Here is a 19,831-nt window from a genome sequence, read left to right on the forward strand (position 1 = left end):
TCAGCTGGACAAAACAGTAATTTTCATCTGAAGGATGGACTAAATTTTCTGCAGAGTTTTCTAGAAATCAACAGTGTACAAACCTTATGGCCCTAAAACATCAGGAAGAATAAAGCGTGTAAGGTACAACAAGGATCTCAGCCAATTCTTCTAGAACCGGAGCAAATGCAGAGTTTCATGCATACAGTACATGACAATAATTAAGTATATAGGTCAGAGAAAAGAAATCTAAACTAGCCTAGTCCTCCAAAAACATAGGAAACCGAAGTAGATGTACTCTGAGGATTAGCTGTATCACTTAAATAAAAAAAGAAACCCTTCCCTAACAGATGATCTTACATGATTGAATTCAACATCACAATGGAAAAGAATAACTGGAAAAATAGTGAGATTCCTTCAGCTGCCTGCTATGCTAAGGCTCTGACAATTTCTGCAACAATACCCTCAGAAGAGAACCCTCCAGATCTGATGTACACTCCTTGATTTGCAGACTGGAACTTAGACGCTTATAGCTGAGACCTAGAAACAGAAGTGACAGACTGACTGACCCGGTAAAAAAACAGCAAAGAGGAACAAGGGATAGGGGGGACGACATGATGTGTCAGATGAGGGGCAACACGACACAGGATGCCTAGCTCTCATCAAGGATTTATTCAGACAAACTACAAACAATGGATGCCAGATTGTCTAAGGGAACACAACAAATACAGGCCAAAGACTTTGCAACCTGTTGTGACACTAGTCACAAATCTTGACTAATTCTGTATAAGTAAAGCAGCAGCAGCAGCCAGTAGCACATAAAAATGAAACATTTCTTCATTGTACTTTGCAGTACAATTCTCTGTCAAAGTTATATACTAATTCCTTTTGCACTAGCTCTGAATTATGTCAGGTGTTATTTGTAAAAATGAGCAAAGCTAAAAAGTTAACATCTCAAATGAAGCAATGTAGTTATACAATAGAACCCAATAAACCTCAAACATGTCTACATGGGGCAGTTCAAAGCAGCAGACTGCTTTTCTCTAGAACAAGTGAAGTAATTAGCCTTGTTTTTAGGGATATACCTAGCGATCCAATGTCTTCATTTGTTTTGTTCCTGTATCATTATCCACATGCCCCTCCCTCAAGCAGTAAAACAGCTGAAGGAATTTCACTGATGACTGTGCAAAAATATCAGTGAAACATGTGGAAATGGGGTATAGCTTACTGAAACTTTGGGCTGCAGTGATAAAAAGCTAAAGTGCAGAATGAAAACGGGAATCAGTTTTCATTTCTGCACCTTGTTCAGAGACAACATACAGGGGACTCTGCACAGACCTAAGGAGAGAGAAACCTAGTTTTAAGAACTGCACCTACCTGCAAGACCTTTGTATCATCATAAAATTTGCATTTTATTACCACTAATAACCTTGTAGCAATGATCAAGGAAGTGCATACTGTCCTCATAGAAGGGGAGCAGGGAAAATGATTTCTGGGTATCAATTTTGTACAGGACAAGTGGTCCCTTGTCAGTGCCAAACATGGAACTAGTTATTGAGACAGCTTTTCAGCAAAGCAGCATAGGACTCACAAATCAAAAAACTGTTAGCTTGGGAAGGCCCATTTGTGGATTCAAACCAAGAATAGATGGATCCCTCACCAACCTTATTCCAACATGGTGCTTTGGTCTGATATGAACAATTTCAAAGGAGTTTTGGGGGTAAGGAATCACGAAATCAGAAAATATGTTCAGATTACACAATTAATCACGTCCACATTGGTCTGGTACAAAATTATTCAACAGAGAGGGTGATTAAAACCCTGGGGTAATGGATTAGGAGGGTACACCATAACTTTTAACCAATATTTATATCTCACTGACAGTTTTATTTTTAAGAAGTTCAGCATGTACTAATGACTACAAAAAAAATGGAGCTCTTGTAAATCATCATAATAGAACTATTACAGCACTCAGTCTCCATTTCCACACTACTCTCAAGAGGATGAAACAGCAAATGAAAGACTTCCACAGGGATCAGGTGCAATGGCAACCTCTATGAAAGCAGTCTGAAAGCATCAGCTGTTGGTCTACAGCACTCAACAGTCAACAACATTCACTGCAGTTCTGGCAACAAGGCACTAAGTTTGATGTCTGGTCTCTCTTTCTCCTTTGGTAATCACAGACCTCAGTTTAACAAAGGTCTCAAAACCCCAGTTATGCTTCTCCAGTGCTCAAAGAGCACAGTCCATGCCCCTTTGTTACCAGGTAGATCAAAACTCCTCCATTTACCATTGTAATTTGACACTCAATTAGAAACATGGAGCACTGGAGTCAGAGCAAAAATAAGCAAACCCTGGTGTGGCTGACAGTCCCTGAGGCTTCATACAACACCAGCAACTATAAATGTATCCAAAGAACAAAGACATGACATTCTAAAAGCAGAATACGTTTTATCAAACACATTTCAGACGACAGTGGAAGAGGTCCTACCCACAAGGTCCTGAATCATACCCAGATGGTCACTTTTACTTTCTCAAAAGAGCTAAAGCGTCTCAAACTGGTTGTGAACTGTTCAGAGCTACCAACATGAAAATTATCCAAAAAGAGTTCAAGTTTGTCTTGGTTTGTTTTTTCTTCAAGTAACTTCATAAACATAATTAGGTTGGGAACCCCATGGATTACAAGAAAGTGGTAGGTATGGTCCCAGGAAATTCCCAATTTCCCAGTCAATATGCAGCCCTGATGATAAAGCAAAGAATGTCCATGACCTAAAAAAGAAATTAGCATGCAAGTTGTTGCTTAAAGAAAAAAATGAACTCAGGAAAGTAATGACAGTGTCATTTGAATGAAAGCAAATAGGATGGTTTAATTTGATGTAATATGAGGTATTTTCCAGAACAGAAAGTGGGATTTTGGGAAACTTTTTAGTGCCAAAGGAAAAAAAAGTTGTTCATTTGCACATAGAATTGAGATCTACTGGAGAAATCAAGTAACTTTCAAGGACAGCTTTCCCTCCAAATACTCCTTTAAAGTATTGGATGCAGAGAAAAAACTTGGGGATTTTAAAACTGAAACCTCAAAGAGGGATAAACAGAAGGTGGTGAGCATGAATAGCATGTGGGTATAATAAATATACTTTAAGTATATGTTCTGAGATTAAACTGCAATGCTAGGAAAACCTTGGTCAAATAAAGACAGAATATCTATGTGAAAGAACCTAAAAAGCTGCTGCTGAAGTACAACGTCTATGTGGTAAGAAAGGTTTCCCGGGGAGAAAAACTATGCCAGGTCTCTTCTGACCAACAAATTTCAAAGGCAGAGCAGACTCATGTCAAGAGAATCTTGTAAATAAACTTTCCCAGCTGCCTGCTACATTAGAAAGTCAAAAGCAGATAAATCAGTTTGGAAATCTAAATCAGTTAGCATGAGAAAATTGTCACAAATACAGTAAAGTTTGCAAAGTATGCAATTTGTTTATTTATGTTGAACATCAGTACTTTGGGAGCCACTGGGCAAAACTGAAATGTAACACCATGATTACAGACTGGGTTAAAATCTGGCTGAAGTTAGAGGTGGGAATGTTATACTTCTCAAACAAGAATCCATCATGCTTAAGTTTGGATACAGAGAAAAGTAACATTAGTGGCCTTCAAATTTCAGCACATATCAACACACAAAACAGAGCACGTTCAAAAGTTACGTGAATTATGGGGGAAGACATGGCCTTTTTGCTTCAAAGGAGAGAGAGAAATATCAAAATATATTGCAAAGAAAAAAAAAAGTGAAGGAACAGGTAATCAAGGACACACAGGAGAAGAAACTGAAAATAGTATTGAGAGAGAGGAACATACACATGCAAATAGGTTTGCTTGTGGTCTAAGGTTTTGGATAAAATGCTTGCTCACGAAACAAAGATGATGCTTCTTTGCCATTTGATTCCTATTATCTCCAGGGAAAATGAGAATTTTGCAACTTTTCTAAAGAAAAAAAAAGGCAAAGAATTATTTGGCTTTGCAACCATATGTTCTATATTCTTATTTTTTCTCCTACTACAAAAAAACCACAAGCCCCACATTTCTGTTGGACAGTTGTTTAAGTCATACAGGTAATCTGGACAACATTCAATGAAAACCAAAAATGCAATAATTTCAGGTAATGGCAACCTACATATTCACTTAAACCACAGCATCCAGAAGTTAAGCACTTGAAGAAACTTCCATCTTTCAGCAGCAGCAACAACAGGCAAAAGCAGTAAAAAGCAATTGCTATTTCATCTTATGTTCAATAAGTCTTTTTCCACCTCCTATCAGAATAAGATTCACTGCTCCATGGAGAGCACTCTTTTTTCTTGTTAAGCAATGTAAAGTTCAAAGAGCATAATGAATACTAATAAGAGGCAGGAATCAAATAAAAAAACAAATCAAAAAACATACACCAGTACAATTAGCATCATGCTGCCCTTGATTTGGCTTCCCCCATCCTCTCCTCTACTGTTCAGTATAAATCTCTCTATAGAACTAACTCTTATTTCTTTGTTTCTTCAATTTTTTCATGTTAGTTATTCTCCTTTAACCTAAAACATGCTTTGAATTCAAAACACTTTTTCCTTCTCATTTTATCATTTTAATTATTTTATATTTGATGTTCTTACATCAACTGTGTATCCCACCTTCAACTTAGCTCTCTAGCTGTTGCCCGTTTTCCTGCTTTCTAACAAGGACATAAAAGAATTAGTCAAAATCTCATCTACTCACAGTAGATCAACTTACTAGTCACAACAGCATTCTCCAGTAATCTCTCAACCTGTGTTACCACCTCCTCCTTACGTTTACTGCAGCAGCTGTACATTCTGATATTAATTTACCCACCTAAACAGGTCAGGAAGGCACTGTGAGCAGAGACATGGGAACAAACAGAAACAGACTGTAGGCAGCTCTGTGCAAAGGACAAAGGAAATCAAACAGGAGAACCAATGAACAGGAGACACAAATAAAAACAGGTAGCATTAGACCCCTTTCCGAGTCTCTACAGCAATGTAACTGTCTGTACTACTAACATGAGGCCTGGAGTCTAAGTCCTTCCCAGTAAGAAGCTCTGGTGATGTTCCTAATTCTGCTGATCAGGGGGACAGGACAGGGAGTTGAACAGTCAGGCTGGACACAGTGGTGCTGCAGCCAAAAGGTTTCTCTTAGAACCAGTGTAGCAGGAAGGCCTGCACATGCCAGTGCTCTGACATATAGACCTACAGTTCTGGTCACAAAAGTATCCAAGCCATTTTGGGAACACTCCAGTGTGCTCCTCACAACACCAGTAACTCTGGTAATTACTCTATTACAGCATTTTGCACAAAGTCCCAGCTCCTCCCATCAAGATAAAGCCTGACAACACATGACTACGTATGAATACATACATGAACAAAGCCTGTGCTCACCACAGGTGCAAACAAGAATCCGGTTATAATCTGACACTCATTTTACTCCCAATTGGTGCTACAATTTCTTTCAGGAGGTAAAATTTGAGGAGACAGACTTCCACAGAAAGTTCATATCACTAAATATTCCTTAAAAAAAAAACAAACTCAAAAAATTTGAGTAAAGAATCGGTCAAAACAAAGGACAGTGGGAATGGGATCTAAACAGAAGCAGGAGATGAGATGGAAAAAGGAAAGAACCAAATGAACACCATGGTTCCTGGTAGCTGGAGAAGGAAGCAAGGACACTGAGGAAAGAAACAAGGATACTGATGAAAGAAACCTTGTCAAACTTGAAGTTGGAGCATCGTTGGTTAGAGTTGTTCTGGCACATCAGGATTACCTAACATATGGTAACAGGGCACTTACCACACAGTGCACGGCTGTGTGGGTGGTTGTGCAATTCCAGCTAGATAAACAAACAGTTCTCTCATTCATTTCACTACTGACTAGGTACTCAGGCTGGTATTCATGAGAAAAGTCAGATTTGTTTCGATCTTAATTCTCCATTAAGCTCAGACCTTTCATATTACATTTTTTTTCCCTATTATGAATATTCTTTCATCAGAATAATTTACTTCTCTTAGTATAACCTGTTCACAAACCTCACCGGACATCTAAATGTCGTCACTCTAAGTGTAAGCAGGAATCTAATTCTGTCAAACATTTCACTGAGAATTCAAAGTGTTACACTGTAGTTTGTCAAGAGCAGAAAAAACATACTTATATTGCTATTAGGAGCATGCCTGATTTAAATAAGAGAAAACTACCTCTTCTCTATATCCTGTAAACATGTTTTGTGTACAAATGCATGCACAGCACCACTAAAGCTGAAACCTTGAAATTCTGCTTCTAATATTTGGTAAAAATAACCTAGACATTATCCAAAATGGAGATCATCCCTTTTTCCAGAAAAGGTGCCTTAATTATAATAAATCACAATAATAGAAAAAACAGTGTAATTTAAAAGAAATCCGAGCTATCAATAAAAAACCCCAAAATAGTGAGAAGAGTGCAATTAGGAAGCTTTAGAGTAAATCTTGTCAAATTTACTGGTAAGTTCTTTGGCTTGGCAGTCATATTGGTAATTTTGTTTTATCATTACCCATACACAATTTATTGTAATTGCTTTGGTGAATCAAATGATGCAGATAAATAGGTAATGACCCATCAGTGTCTACTCTAATTTAAAAAGTAGGAAATACAAAATAGAAGTAGCAAAAAGCACACTGAAAACCAACGGAGGTGCCCCCTGAGTTAGTGGATATTTGACCCACTTGAGGCTGGATATCGGGAAAACTAGAGTTCCACAGGGGTCAAAGGCAAGGATGAGTTGATGGATAAATTCACTATGGATCTTAAAGACCTCAATACATCTGTTCCAGAAAGTTCCTGGGCTGCAGTTTGTTGAAAGTTGAGTGGATATTTACAGAGTGGAACTAGGTGAAGTATGCTTGCCTTTTTCACAGGCATCTGCTTAGGACATTGTCAAAGACCCTTGAAAAAAATCACTGACTTCAATTGCTTTTATATTCTTGTAGCAATTCCATGATGAAAAATATTCTCAGTGCTGTTGCTTACCCAGTTCTGTAAACGTGTGACCACTTCCCTCAGTGACATCATATAAGCAAGTGCCACAAGAAAATAGGTAACTGCAATAATCCCAATTAATAACTGAATTCTTCTAGTCTCTGAGACACAAAGACTACAGCTTCATATCCAGATTCTGTCACAGGCCCATGTAGACGGACTCTCACATTTAACTGGACATCACAAAGTCCCAGAGGGCCAGGAGTATACAACACCTAAAAAATAAGCATCTGCATCATCCAAGCCATTGAAGTCTTCTCATGATAAGGCTTTATCATTATACTTTAGTTGCAGGAAAAGAAGCTGTCTCATCATTTTTGCAACACAACAAAAAACCTACTGGTAAGAAAGCTCCCAACAACTGTCACATCTCAAAAGCACTTCATCATTAGCTTAATTTCTTTAACAACACATTTCCATACCAGCATTTACACTGCTTCCCTGAACCTGCTGCTCACCTCCTGTCTGGCACAGGCGTTTTTCCTCTTCTGTAATAAACGCGGGCTTGAAGGCAGGTGCTAACAGTGGTGATGCTCTGGGACCAGTCCTGAGAACCACCCTGACAGACAGCGGGTTCCTGAGGGGCGTACGCGCCTGCCAGCCTTGCTGCTTTTCCAAACCAACAGCTCCTCTACTAAAAGACGCTTCTTTCCATCTAAAAAATCTCATCTCGCTTCTAGCTCCTAAAAATTTATAACCTTATTTTCCTCTTTTCCTACTTACAGGCCCTTCAGGTCACAGACTTTTCCTTCATTTCTTGTTTTATAACCTGCCACTTAGATAACAAGCACCAGTCAGGCTCCGACAGATGCTTCACAGAAACACGTGCTGACATATAGAAAAAAACCCTACAAGCAGCATCACCTCAGTTATTTTCTGGAAAAGGAGACACCGCTTAAGGACTCGTTTCCTGAAGTCTCCTCCCAATCCATGACAAAACAAGTCAAGGGAGCACGTACGAAGCTTTGCTTACTGCACGGGGTGCGTTACTCCATCCTCAACCGCACGCCTGGAGATCACCAGCGTTATTTGGCGGAACAGGGCTCTACAGACCTGACACCCGACACAGAAGGGATGGGGGCACCTCCCTGCCGGGCGAGGCTCCGGGTCAGCCCCGTGCAGAGGCGGGGGGTGACCGGCCGCCGGCTCAGGGAAGCTCTGGGAGCCGGCACAGGGGCAGGGGACGGCAGGGTCGGGCCCTGCGACACGTACCTTCCCCGTCCGCAGGCACTCGGCACGGCGGCGGCGGCCGGCGCTGTCTCTGCCGAGGCCGGGCGGAAGCAGCCGGCGAGGAGGGGCGGGGGCGGCGGGGCCGCTCCTTCCGCCGGGGCCGCGCGGGAGCGCCGAGGGCGGGCCCGACCCGCCTCTCGCTGCTCCGTGAGGGCGGTGGCTGCGACCCCCCTCAGGGAAGGGGAAGCTCTTCCCTTCCCGGGCCTGGTGCTACCCGTCACCCATCATCCGCTTGGGAACGGCGGGACCACGAGCGAAGATCCCTCGGGACGCACGTCTTGACGGGGGGTCTTGGGGGTCCTTCAGCCTGTCATTCACGCTTGCCCAAACCTCACAGTTTCTTTGGGAATTCTGGCAAAGAAAAAAAAAAAGATGCTTTTGGAAGAGCAAAATAAGCCGGGCTTCATAAGAAATGGCATCATCCATTTGTATTCGTCCCTCATCGTGTTTGAAGGATAGAATCACAGAATCATGGAATGATCAAGGTTGGGAGAGACCTCCAAGATCGTCCAGGCCAACCGTCAGCCCAACAACTGGAACCCTTGAACCACTGAACCACATCACTCAGCATCAGATCCAGATGCCTCTTAAACACCTCCGGGGTGGTGACTCCACCACCTCCCTAGGCAACCTTTTCCAGTGCCTGACCACACTACCAGTGAACATTTTTTTTTTCTAATATCTAATCCGAATCTCCCCTCTCTCAAATAAAGGCCATTTCCTCTTGTCCTCTTTCTGAAGGTGGTGAGAGACCACTCCCACCTCATTACAACCTCCTGTCAGGTAGTTGGGGAGTGCAATAATGTCTCCCAGAATCTTCTTGAGACTAAACCTAGCTCCTTCAGCCATTCCTCATGAAACAGGTTTCTAGACCTTTCTCAAGCCTCGCTGCCCTTCACTTGTGAGGTCTTGGAGTCAGAACAGATGCATTATGAAATGTTGGTTCCTTGTGTGGTCAAAATCAAGGCTTAGTCAAAAATCAAGACTTAGTAGACGTTTGGAAATGAATGCCATGATTCTCACTCTGTGTGATGGTGATGTGCTCCCTGCTTTTCTGGAGTCTGCAGGTTCAGCAATTCCCACCTCTCAGAAAGCATACAGTAAAACTACAAAAGATCTAGAAAGTGTACCAAAGTTTTTCACAGATGTGAAATTCTTCCACATAGGGAGCACTAAATAAAATGGAAGTTGGAAGACAAGCTGATGAGAAAAAGAGCTTGGGGAAATAATGACAGTAGTTTGTGAAAAGTTGAATGGACAGTGATTCCTCATTGCAATTTCTAATGCAAAAACTGTGGTAAAAAAAATTAGGCTTATAGGCAAGTTTCAAAACAAAAAGTACTTTAATGTAGTCTTAAACTTCATTGGAAATGTCACAGATTCCTAAAATTTCACAGGAATTTGCAAAAAGATAAGGCAGGTTTATGAGAAGGAAATCCATCAGGGATTATTAAACATGAGAATACTGCTTAGTAGGCTTAAAGTAAAGGAAGCCCTGAGAGCTGTCATTCTTCTGGAGATTGTAGCAGGGAAGTAGCCCAACGTGCTTGCCTTTTCCTTACCACAACTGTTGGATGCTGCCAAAGAGGGAATGGACTGTTAGCTTGATCTAATACAGTTTCCATGTTCCTGTTTGCAACAACATTCACATCAAGTCCTACAGGTCATTTGTTATTCCAGAACTCAGTTTGTCTAATGTACATTTAATATATTGAAGAATCACCTAGGTGCTTGAGCCACTATTGATCAGACTACAACATTTTATTAAACTCTTTATGAAATTTGATTGTCAGCAGCAGGTAAGCTCATGGGTGAAATTAAAATAATGACTGCGTGTATTTTATTTGATATGAAGTTCGTAAGTTCCCATAGTGAAGTCACAGAAAATACTCTTTTTTCACTTTGTAGAAGAGGTACTTTACCCTGGTCTGTGGGCAAAAGGAAACTTAAGTAGGAAAAGGTCATTGTTCCACATCTCTGTGGAAAAAAATTAACTTGACATAGTGTTGGTTGTCTCATTGTGCCCTTTTGTGTCGGTACATGTGGATATTGTGATATGCCTTTGAGTTTGTTCCTAGCATAAATGGCAGCAATAGTGTTTTAGTGTGTATTATAAGACTGAAAAAGCCAACTGCAATCTTTTGGAAATGGAAGTTGATTGGAGATTGTATGTTTTAGGTATCATATATATAGTATTGCTCTCATGTGATTTTTTTTTTAAATATATCAAATCAGACCAGCCAACACAAAACTTTGAGCATGGGAATGGTCTAATATCAAGCACTGGTCCCAGAGTTTCTGGACATGCATAAGCTTTGCTTAAAGAAACACCCCCCTTGAAAACACTGAGCTTAACGTGGCTTACGCGCATAAAAATTTTGCTGTAGAATAAGTACATTTAAGTGCTAGTTTAATTCGGGGATAGGTAAAAAGTAGAATTTATGTTATGAAGCTTGGGGTAGTGCTTTATAAGGTCAAATTTTCATGAGTATTTTGCATTACTTCCCTGGTGACGTTTTTACTGCTACATAAAACAGGACCGGTGAGTGTCCTTCAGAGCTGTCCTAGCAGCCTTTGCACTCTCACCCATCACATACTCTCACACTGCATACAATCTAGGTTTTGTGAAATGGAGAAATCACAGTGGATTTCGCAATAGTCTTTACATTTTTCAGGCACTTATAAATGAAAATACCTCTACACAATATAACAATTTTGTCTAATGGCCACAGTGGTACCACCCGTGTCCAAAAGAAGACTCGGGCCAAGTACTAACAAGTGTAGATGTGGCCAGGCTGTGGCCCCTTGGCTGGTTAAGGGTCCCTGGTGTTGTTTCATTTAACTGCAGGGTCAGGGCCTCTGACAAGGCCCAACTAGGAATGTTTTATATAGCCAGGTACCAGGCCTTGAGGAGTATTGATGTTGAAACAAACAAGCCTGGAATATTTTTGCTGGCATCAAATGAGAGGCACAACAGCATTCAAACAGCTTTGAGAAGTTTAGTTGGTAGTATCTCCAAGCACCAAATAAATCTGCAGGAGATAGGTTCTTCTGGCCAGGGCCCTGGAGGCCATCTGCTGTGGACTTGTTTAGTAATGTAAATAATACAATAATTCCTATGACCTATATATTTAAGGCTATTTTCATAGTTCAGTTTAAAATACTTAATCCAAAGAAAGCACAATTAATGTCCAATCAAAATATAAAGTGCCCTTTACATGTCAGCAGTTACAGGATAGCAAATCCTGTCGAGGAACAGATGGAAGTGTCTTTGTTAGTGTTGCCCCACAGATGAGTGGAAATTAGTTTTCATGCAGCAGAGACATAAAAAAGTGCATACATATACAGAGTTCGCTGAAAGTGCGTAAATACATGAAAAAAAGTTGCTGGTAAAACTTCCTGAAGAGGCATTTGGTTCTTGAAAGTACCCACTAGTGTAAAAGGTACTTGTAGTTAGCTGTTAATGCAGCTGTGTGTACTGGAACAACTCACACAGCAACTGCCTCATATTTAATAGCTGCAAACTGTAATATGAAATAAAACATTGAATTTCATGAAAGTAAATTCCGTTTATAAGTACATTTGAGAACTAGTCGAATAATTCGTTGTTTCTTTTTCCCTTTGCCTTCCCCTGTTGCTGTCTAAAACTGACCATGAGAACTGTTAAGTCGTGAGTCACACCAGTGTTTGGCCAGAGATTTTCTGATGTTTCAGAGGGTGCAGGCTTCAGCTCAGGTACAGAATTTAGTCTCTTGTAAAAAGTCAGCTCCAGCCCTAACTATTGCCTAAACCCCATGGATCACATTTTTGCTTAGTCTTTGCAGAATAGTGTATTTTATTCTGAACTGCTTTTTGTGATTCCTCATATGTGGTTTCTGTTTAAACAATCACAGAACCATATGCAGAGTTAGAGGGAGATAATGAAATACAAACCACTGGAAAGTGTTGAACATTCCAGACACTTTTCTACACTTTTTCATTCTTGTTATTGATGAGACCAACTACTTTACCCTGGAGGTCAATATGCAGCAAAAACCTGTTGTGGTGATGTTTGTGTTTTAGTCCCTATGCAGATAGTAAATTAAAATTATTTCTGCTTCAGCCATTTTAAAGATATTTAATTATTCTTCTTTACAACAGGTTTTGCATAAGTTTAGGTATACTAAATCCCCTAAAAAGTCATGTATATTGTGACTGTATCTTTGATAATAACACAATATTCTTCATATTCTAAAACTCTATTGTTGGTGAAATAAAATCTGTGACTGACTTTTAATTTGTCTTATTTGTCTTATTTGTTTTAATAATGTCTTATAACTTTCACTTAATGTATGTCAGCATTACATGAAAAAAAGTTTTACATTTTCAAACCCTTGTTCTCCCCTCCCTGCTACCATTATATTGGTGCAGTACTTTTCAGGGCAGAGTAGGTGACTTTGATATTCTGTTTGCTTGTGTAATTTTGGAGAGATGTAGTTCCAAAACAAACATGAAGTTTAGACATCAAAAGAAAGAGAGGTCAACCTGTTTGCTCCTGAGTGTAGCACAAATGGGGAATAGAGTACATGGATAAGTGTAGGTACATAGATATAATTTTACTCTAGAAGTAAAGCATAGGACAGAAAAAACAAAATGCTTATTTTTCTACTTTTCACCTGCACTTTTAAATTTCACTTACAGATTCAGAGACTCACGGAAGGATGACATTGGAAGGGACTCTGAAGATGGTCTAGACTGATCCCCCTGCTCAAAGCAGGGTCAGCTGCAGCAGGTTGCTCAGGGCCTTGTGACCAGCTGAGTTTGAATCTTTCCAGGAGCAGAGACTCCACAGATTTTCCCGGCAACCTCTTGCAGAGTTTGACCAGTCTCACCGTAAAAAAGTTGGTTCGGGATATTTTAATTTTTTATTTTATTTCTTGTATTTCTGGTTGTGCCCACTTCCTCTTATCATGTCACTGGCTCCAGCTTCTTTACTCCCCTACATCAGTTATACCTGTTGATAGGAGCTCCCTGAGATTTCTCCAGGTTAAACAGCCCCAGCTCTCACAGCCTTCCCTGGCATCTATCCCTCAGTCATCTCTATGGCCCTTTGCTAGACTTGCCCATGTGAGTCCATGTCTGTCTTGCAATGGGAGCCCACGGCATTCCAGATGTGGCCTTACCACTGCTGTGTCAAAGACAGGGATCAATGCTGTTGACCTCCTAGCAATGCTTTTCCTAGCACAGCCTCGGGACACTGTTGGCCTTTCTTTGTTGCAAGGGCACGTTGCTGGCTTACAGTAAAATTGTTGTCCACCAGGACCCCCAGGTCCTTCTCTGCAGAGCTGCTTTCCAGCAGATTGGTCCCCAACATGCACAGGCACGTGGGATTATGTCTTTTCCTGGTGCAGTGATTCATATTTTTCATTGTGGAACTGTGTAACATTCCTCTGTGCCCACTTCTGCAACTCATCAAGGTTCCTTTGAATAGCAGCACCTCCACCCACTCCTCCCAGTTTTGCTGAGGGTCTTCCCTGTTGCCCAGGTCATGAGTGCAGTGGTTGGATTGTACTGGTCCCAGTATCAACCCCTGAGTGCACTATTAGTGAGTGGCCTTCAACTGAACTTGGTGCCACTGATCACAGGCCTTTGAACCCAGCAGTTGTTGATATTTTGCCATGGTTTCTGGCAGTTTCCCAATTTGGAATCCATCAGATTTTCTCACATTTTGCATGAAAGTGCCTAGGATGGCTTATCCATTGTTCTGTGATTAATTCTTCTGCCTTACTTGTGTTTCTGACTTCACAGGACATTTTTTTTCCCCTGTACAGAAGACGGGGAGCTCATTCTGGCTAATTTCTATTTTCAGTCAGTTAGCAATAGTGGAGAAGCTTTTCCTGTATGCCTCCCTCCAGAATGCTCCCTGGGCACAGACTTTGCAGAGAGTCTCCATTTCTGTAACATTACTCTATTTTTTCCCTGCAAGCTTCTAAAAGATGGCAGACTTTCCTTTTGGCTTATAGACAGACACATCCCTCCAGTTTCTGTTTTTATCATTCGGGTCCAAGGCAGGTGCAGTTACTATGTAATTTGGGGAAAGGGAGGGGAGGACACCAGGGATTGTGGTCTTTGTTTGTTGCATTGCCATACTTACCTATTTAAAAATACAAAAATATGGCAATGATACAAATGTTAGTCTGTGGGTTGCTGGCACATGACAAAAAAGGAGGGTTGATTACATTTAAGGAGGAAATTATTAATGAGATTGGTAAAACACTGGGGCAGGTTGCCCAAAGAGGTGGTGGATGCCCCATCCCTGGAAACATTTCAGGTCAGGTTGGACAGGGCTCAGAGTAACCTGATATAGTTGAAGATGTCCCCGTTGATTGCATGAGAGTCAAACTAGATGACTTTTAAAAGTCCCTTCCAACCAAACTGCTCTGTGATTCGATGATTCTATGACTGACAACAAACTCCTGTTAAGTTACAAGGTATGTGGAAATAATAAAACCAGACAATTCCATTTCAGCAGTACTCTGTAATGTTATATGGTATTTTCCTTTATAGTCTTGGAGAACCTGTTGTTTTGGTTTTGGGGGGTTTTTTGGATTGTGTTTTTCTGGGGGGGTTAAATTTCAAGAAGTTGCTATTTCCAGTACAATTATTTTTGAATAGCACAGAAGTTGGGTTAGGCTGTTACCACAGCTACTGAGCTCTCAGCTGTTTTGCTGTTGTGGCCAGTTATGCTGTTCATTCTGTTTGTAAGGTGGTTGGAAACTGGATTCAGGTGTCTAAACGTAGCAATCCAGTGCTATTTGAGATGTCCTTGTTCCCCTAAGACATCTGCAAGGGTATGGCACAGATGAGACAGGACCTATAAGGCACTTTCTGGTCTGGCAGCTGGTGTCCAGACATCTCAGGACACAGCAACGCACACCAGGACACGTTGGCTTGGACTTTCCTGCATGTTTCTGCAACTGAATCCTATTCCAGCACTCAGCCATCCTTGACTGAATTCCAGTGAGCAGCACCACCTTATCAATTGAATTTAAAAAGCCTCTAAAATTAACATTTTCAAATTTGCCAATAAATTCATTGAGTTACTATGTCTGAAAGAGGGCAGAAGAAACGTATATGCATACTGACAGCTGTACGTGTGGAATGTGAGTGCATGTGCCTGGGGTTGGGATCCTTGGGAAGACTATAAAAAGGTCTTTAATAAGACACGCAAGACACGGGTGTGAAATAAAAAAGACTGTGTATTTACTTAAGAAAACAATCTGATTTGCAAGCTGGGAAGGACATGCACTAGACTGCGTTTTAGAGAAGAAGCAGCATTTTCTTACATTTGGTGTATTTTTAGAATGTAAACAGCCTTTGTTACAGAAGTGGCATTCTTGCACTGAGTTTGAAAGTGTTAACTAGCCTCAGCATAAATGTGCATTAAAGCTGCTCTTGTTACACATGAACTGGAGCTGGGGGCATTGTACTCATGTAAGTGCCGAACTTTCTCCACTAATTCCTGGGCAGGAGCCCTGTAATCCTCTGGGAAGGTGTTTTGACAGTCCGTTTCATTGCTGAAAGCTGTGCTGAAAGGAATTTCCTGCCTTAGATTTCAGAGGTCTATTGGAATTGCTTGCCTTACTGAGAGACTGACTCTTCAGCAGGCAGGAGGGAGGTGCCTATGGTAGGGCAAGGCTTGCTGCATGAAACTTGGCCTCGTTGCAGCTTCCAAGAAAAAGAATAGGAATTGGTCAGTTCTTTCTTCAGGCTCAGAAGTCAGCAGCTTGAGCTCGGCATTTTTGAACCTTCTCCCTCCCTTTCTATTTCTCTTGTGCCGTCTGTATAATTTAAATAGAACAAGAGTGTTCAAGAATTTGTTATCAGCTTTTTTAAGGTCATATTTCTGAAGACCTCACAAGCATCACGCTGCCATTTGCCAAAAAATTAACATAAGATAAAGTGAAATTCCAGTATATGGCTGGAAGAAATCCAAGTGAGTGCAATGTGTAAATAATCAGATTTTTAGCTTCTGCCCTTTACTAAAGGTGTTTGTTACAACCAGTTCTTTATTATTTTAATATCTCATGCCATTCTTTTGATCAACAAATTCTTCCTTTCTCAAATAAAATAGTAAAAAAATGTGTGATTTGCTAAAACATACGAGATTTAATATTAGATTTTTTTTCATACGGCTTCATACTAATTAACATTGCAGTATCTCTATTTTAAATGTTACTTTGCTAAAAAATGGTAAGGGAATTAGAAGTTATAAAAATTAACACTTTTATTGACTGCTGAAATTTAAATTCAATTGAATATAAACATTTAGAGATTTTTTCCCCCTTGAAACTGAGACCGTAAGAAGACAACCAAATCTTTCACAGTTTCAACTGTCTAGTTACAGAGTTATTTTAAGCACAGATTGCTATTACTGATGAATCTTTTATATGTTTATCTTCACAATATCCCTGTAAATGTAGGAATTGCTGTTGTTTCTCCTTAGAAAACAAACACATCAATTGCACTAGATAGTGAAACAATTTTAAAATCTAGCCTGACTAGAACAACAGATTTTTATATAGAGCTGGCCTCTTGCATGAGTTTTCAAAGATGTATTTGAATTATTTGTGAAAATCAAAATTCTATAACATTCCCAGATATAAAACAAATCTGAATTCACGTTATCACGAGTTAGTTAATTCTTCCATCCAAACCAGTACAATGACATGAAACAATTCCTTTCTGTTAGCACTGAGGATAATTTCTCAGAATAAAGTTTTCCCTGGTTGGGGAGACATATTATTGTGAATCTGAGAAGAGAGGCCACTCTTCCCAAGCTACCACGTTCTCTGGGTACTCAGGCCAAGTCTTGCTTGGCTACAGCTCTCTCTGATTTCTTTTTCTATCTTTACTCGTGTGGCAGCTGATGAACCCCAGCAACTTATCCAGTCCCTTCTTTGTTCTGTTAACCCCTGTGCTGCCAGGTACCAATTGCAGGAGCAAATGGGTAGGATTTATATGGGGTTTGTTAAAGCTGGCAGATACTGAGTATTAGCAAGTTTTGAATCAGCACCATGAGCCTCCGGTTGCTTATGCTAAAATCTTCACTTCAGAACAGAACAGAAATCAGCAAAATAAGCTTTTAGATGGGTTTAGGGGAGTCTTCTGTTTCAGAGGTTGCCTTTTCTTCCACTGCTTTTAAGAAAAATTTAATTAAGCTTTAATATTCTGGGTACCTTTTTTTTAAAGTGTAGTCTATGTTTATATTATTTGTCTAATAGTATTTGTATGAAGTGGCCACCACCTGCATTTAATTTATCTTGTGACATCTCTTTCCTGCCTTGATATAAAATTCTTCAGAACACAGAAGAAATGACTATTTTCTGCTTGGACTTTCCTGGCTAGCTCCAGTTTGATTGTTGTGGGCCTCTTAGAGCCTAAACAGATAGCATACACCCAGCACATGGGTTTTTAACTAATTACTAATATTCCTAGAGCACTTTGAAGAGAAAAAGTACAATACATGTGTTAATTATTATTAAGAACCTAGCTTTGAACATCGTGTTCTGATATGAAAAATGTTAGTGAGTCCTCACCAAATTGTAGCATTATAAATGTATTTCATTAAGAGATCATTAAGACATTAAAAGACATCATTATTAATCTATACATGATCTAAGCTTGGCAAACCTCTGTAATCCAGACTCATTATATTAGCATGAGTTCCTTTCCAGCCAAAAAAGTGCTGAGATTTTGCATGGTAGCGTTTCCATTTATCAACGATATTACAGATGAAATAAAAACTCTGATTTTTGGAAAATCTCCCTTTCTAGTCCCATTACTTTTTCCTGGGCTTGATATAGTGCAGTTGTTGTTTCTGGCATTAATGTCTCCTAGGTTCAGCGTTACACACGTTATTTGAATTGAATGGTCTTATACATGAAGTGAAAAAGATCTTCAGCAGGCTCTATCCAGGGGTTTCTTGGATGTGCATCAGTGGATTTTGTGGGAGAAAAAATCCTTCTGGTAAATAAGAGTTGTATGTGTTCTTTGATAATGTGTTCTAGAGAAACTTAATTTTTCTAAATTATTAATTGTGATGTGTAGCACAATAAATAGACTGTTGAAAATCATGGTGATTTTCTTTAAAGTATGTACAATGAAAAAACCACTTAAGTGATGAACTTCCAAAATAAAAAATCCTCAAAGAAATCTGCTAAGAAAAATCCAAGAAAACCAATGGGCTGCCTTTTCAGTTTTCTTGCAAGCTTTTATCTGTCATTTACAAGTGCACAGTTGTTTCTTAATTAGAGCTTTTCTGCTTTAAAAACTAAAAATGTAGCGAGACACTCACATGTGAAGAAAAATCCAAGTTTTCTCCTTATTGCAATGTATTTCTCTAAAATGCAATAAGAAAAATGAAATATTTTCTTAAAATGTGAAAGCAATTTTTCAAAATAAATTCGATGCTTCCAAATGTGAATATGCATTTTCTGGGATAAGTTGATGTGCTATAGGAAAGTTAATAAATTTTTAAAAACATGTTAAATCAATCTAAGGAAAAATGTGCCAATTTAATATAACGACTGAGATGCACAAACCCCATTTTGCATGTAATTGCAGTGTTGTAATGGTACAGTGCAATCATCATGTCACTATTCTTGCTTATAAATTCTGAAGTGTTTCACCAAAATCATCTACTCTGGCTAATGTATTTACTTCACTGTAAAATGCATTTTACTCAGAAGAATGTAGAAGATTTTTTTGAGTCCTGTGCTTGCAGACACATATTAGTTCATTTGATGTCATCAATTAATGTACTGAAGTGCATAGATATGCAGCACTGGAATTTGCAAAGCTTCTAAATGTCTAGTTCTATGTCTATAGTTAAAAATCTAGGGATTTTACCTCTGATTCCCTTTAAGCTTTCTGTAATAGAGGTCTGGTTAATGTACTGGCTTGGAAAATACTTTCTTTTCAGTTATGGAAATTTATGCTTAATATTTAGATGCCAAGTCAAAACTCCTTTTGGGATTTAGATTCAGATTCAGATGCAGGCATTTAAATTGAGATGCCTACAGTACAGCCATCTATGTATGACCTAGATAAGTAAACAATTGATTCAGTTGTTGGCATTTGAGTGTCTGCTGCCACCTGAGATGCCCTTGGGCATTTGAGACAACTGCTTCTGACTGGCAGATGTGATGGAGGATCTGTGGGAGCTCCTTGACCTTTTGGGGAAGTGGCAGGAGGCAGGTGGAACACCCTGGGCATCACACATGAAGCCTGTACAGAAGCAACTGCCCAAGGTGATTGTACTGAGCAGATCTCCACTGGCTATAATAGGAGCTTACACATCTAAGCTCACCTGTAGGCACTTATAGGGTAGACATCCCAGTCCAGATGGCTGAATCTGAATTCCACTGCTTGGGCTCCATTCAGTTGCCTGCAGATGTATCATAGCTGTTTGAGATGCTTTGCAATATCTGTCACATCTGCCTTTGGCTGGCAGGCGAGACAGGCAGTGTAGGGAAAAACTGCCTTACTCAAGTAGCAACTACATGCTAGACTGTAAATCC

General features: G+C 39.9%; 1 protein-coding gene across 2 annotated transcripts in view; it reads right to left on the reverse strand.

Annotated features, from left to right (window-relative positions):
• Window positions 1–8,361, reverse strand: part of LDAH (lipid droplet associated hydrolase) — a 117,076-nt gene extending 108,715 nt beyond the window's left edge. The window contains exon 1 of one of the 2 annotated variants that reach the window (XM_017813097.1): window positions 8,253–8,361. The gene's annotated coding sequence lies outside the window, so the exon portion shown is untranslated. Of the gene's footprint in view, window positions 1–7,904; window positions 8,010–8,252 lie in introns of those variants that run through there. The other variant, XM_017813098.1, reaches the window with a different exon arrangement.
• Between the last annotated feature and the right edge of the window lie 11,470 nt (window positions 8,362–19,831).

This window comes from Lepidothrix coronata, unplaced genomic scaffold (assembly GCF_001604755.1).
Source record: "Lepidothrix coronata isolate B3197 unplaced genomic scaffold, Lepidothrix_coronata-1.0 Scaffold39, whole genome shotgun sequence".
In the NCBI taxonomy this organism is placed as follows: Eukaryota; Metazoa; Chordata; class Aves; order Passeriformes; family Pipridae; genus Lepidothrix; species Lepidothrix coronata.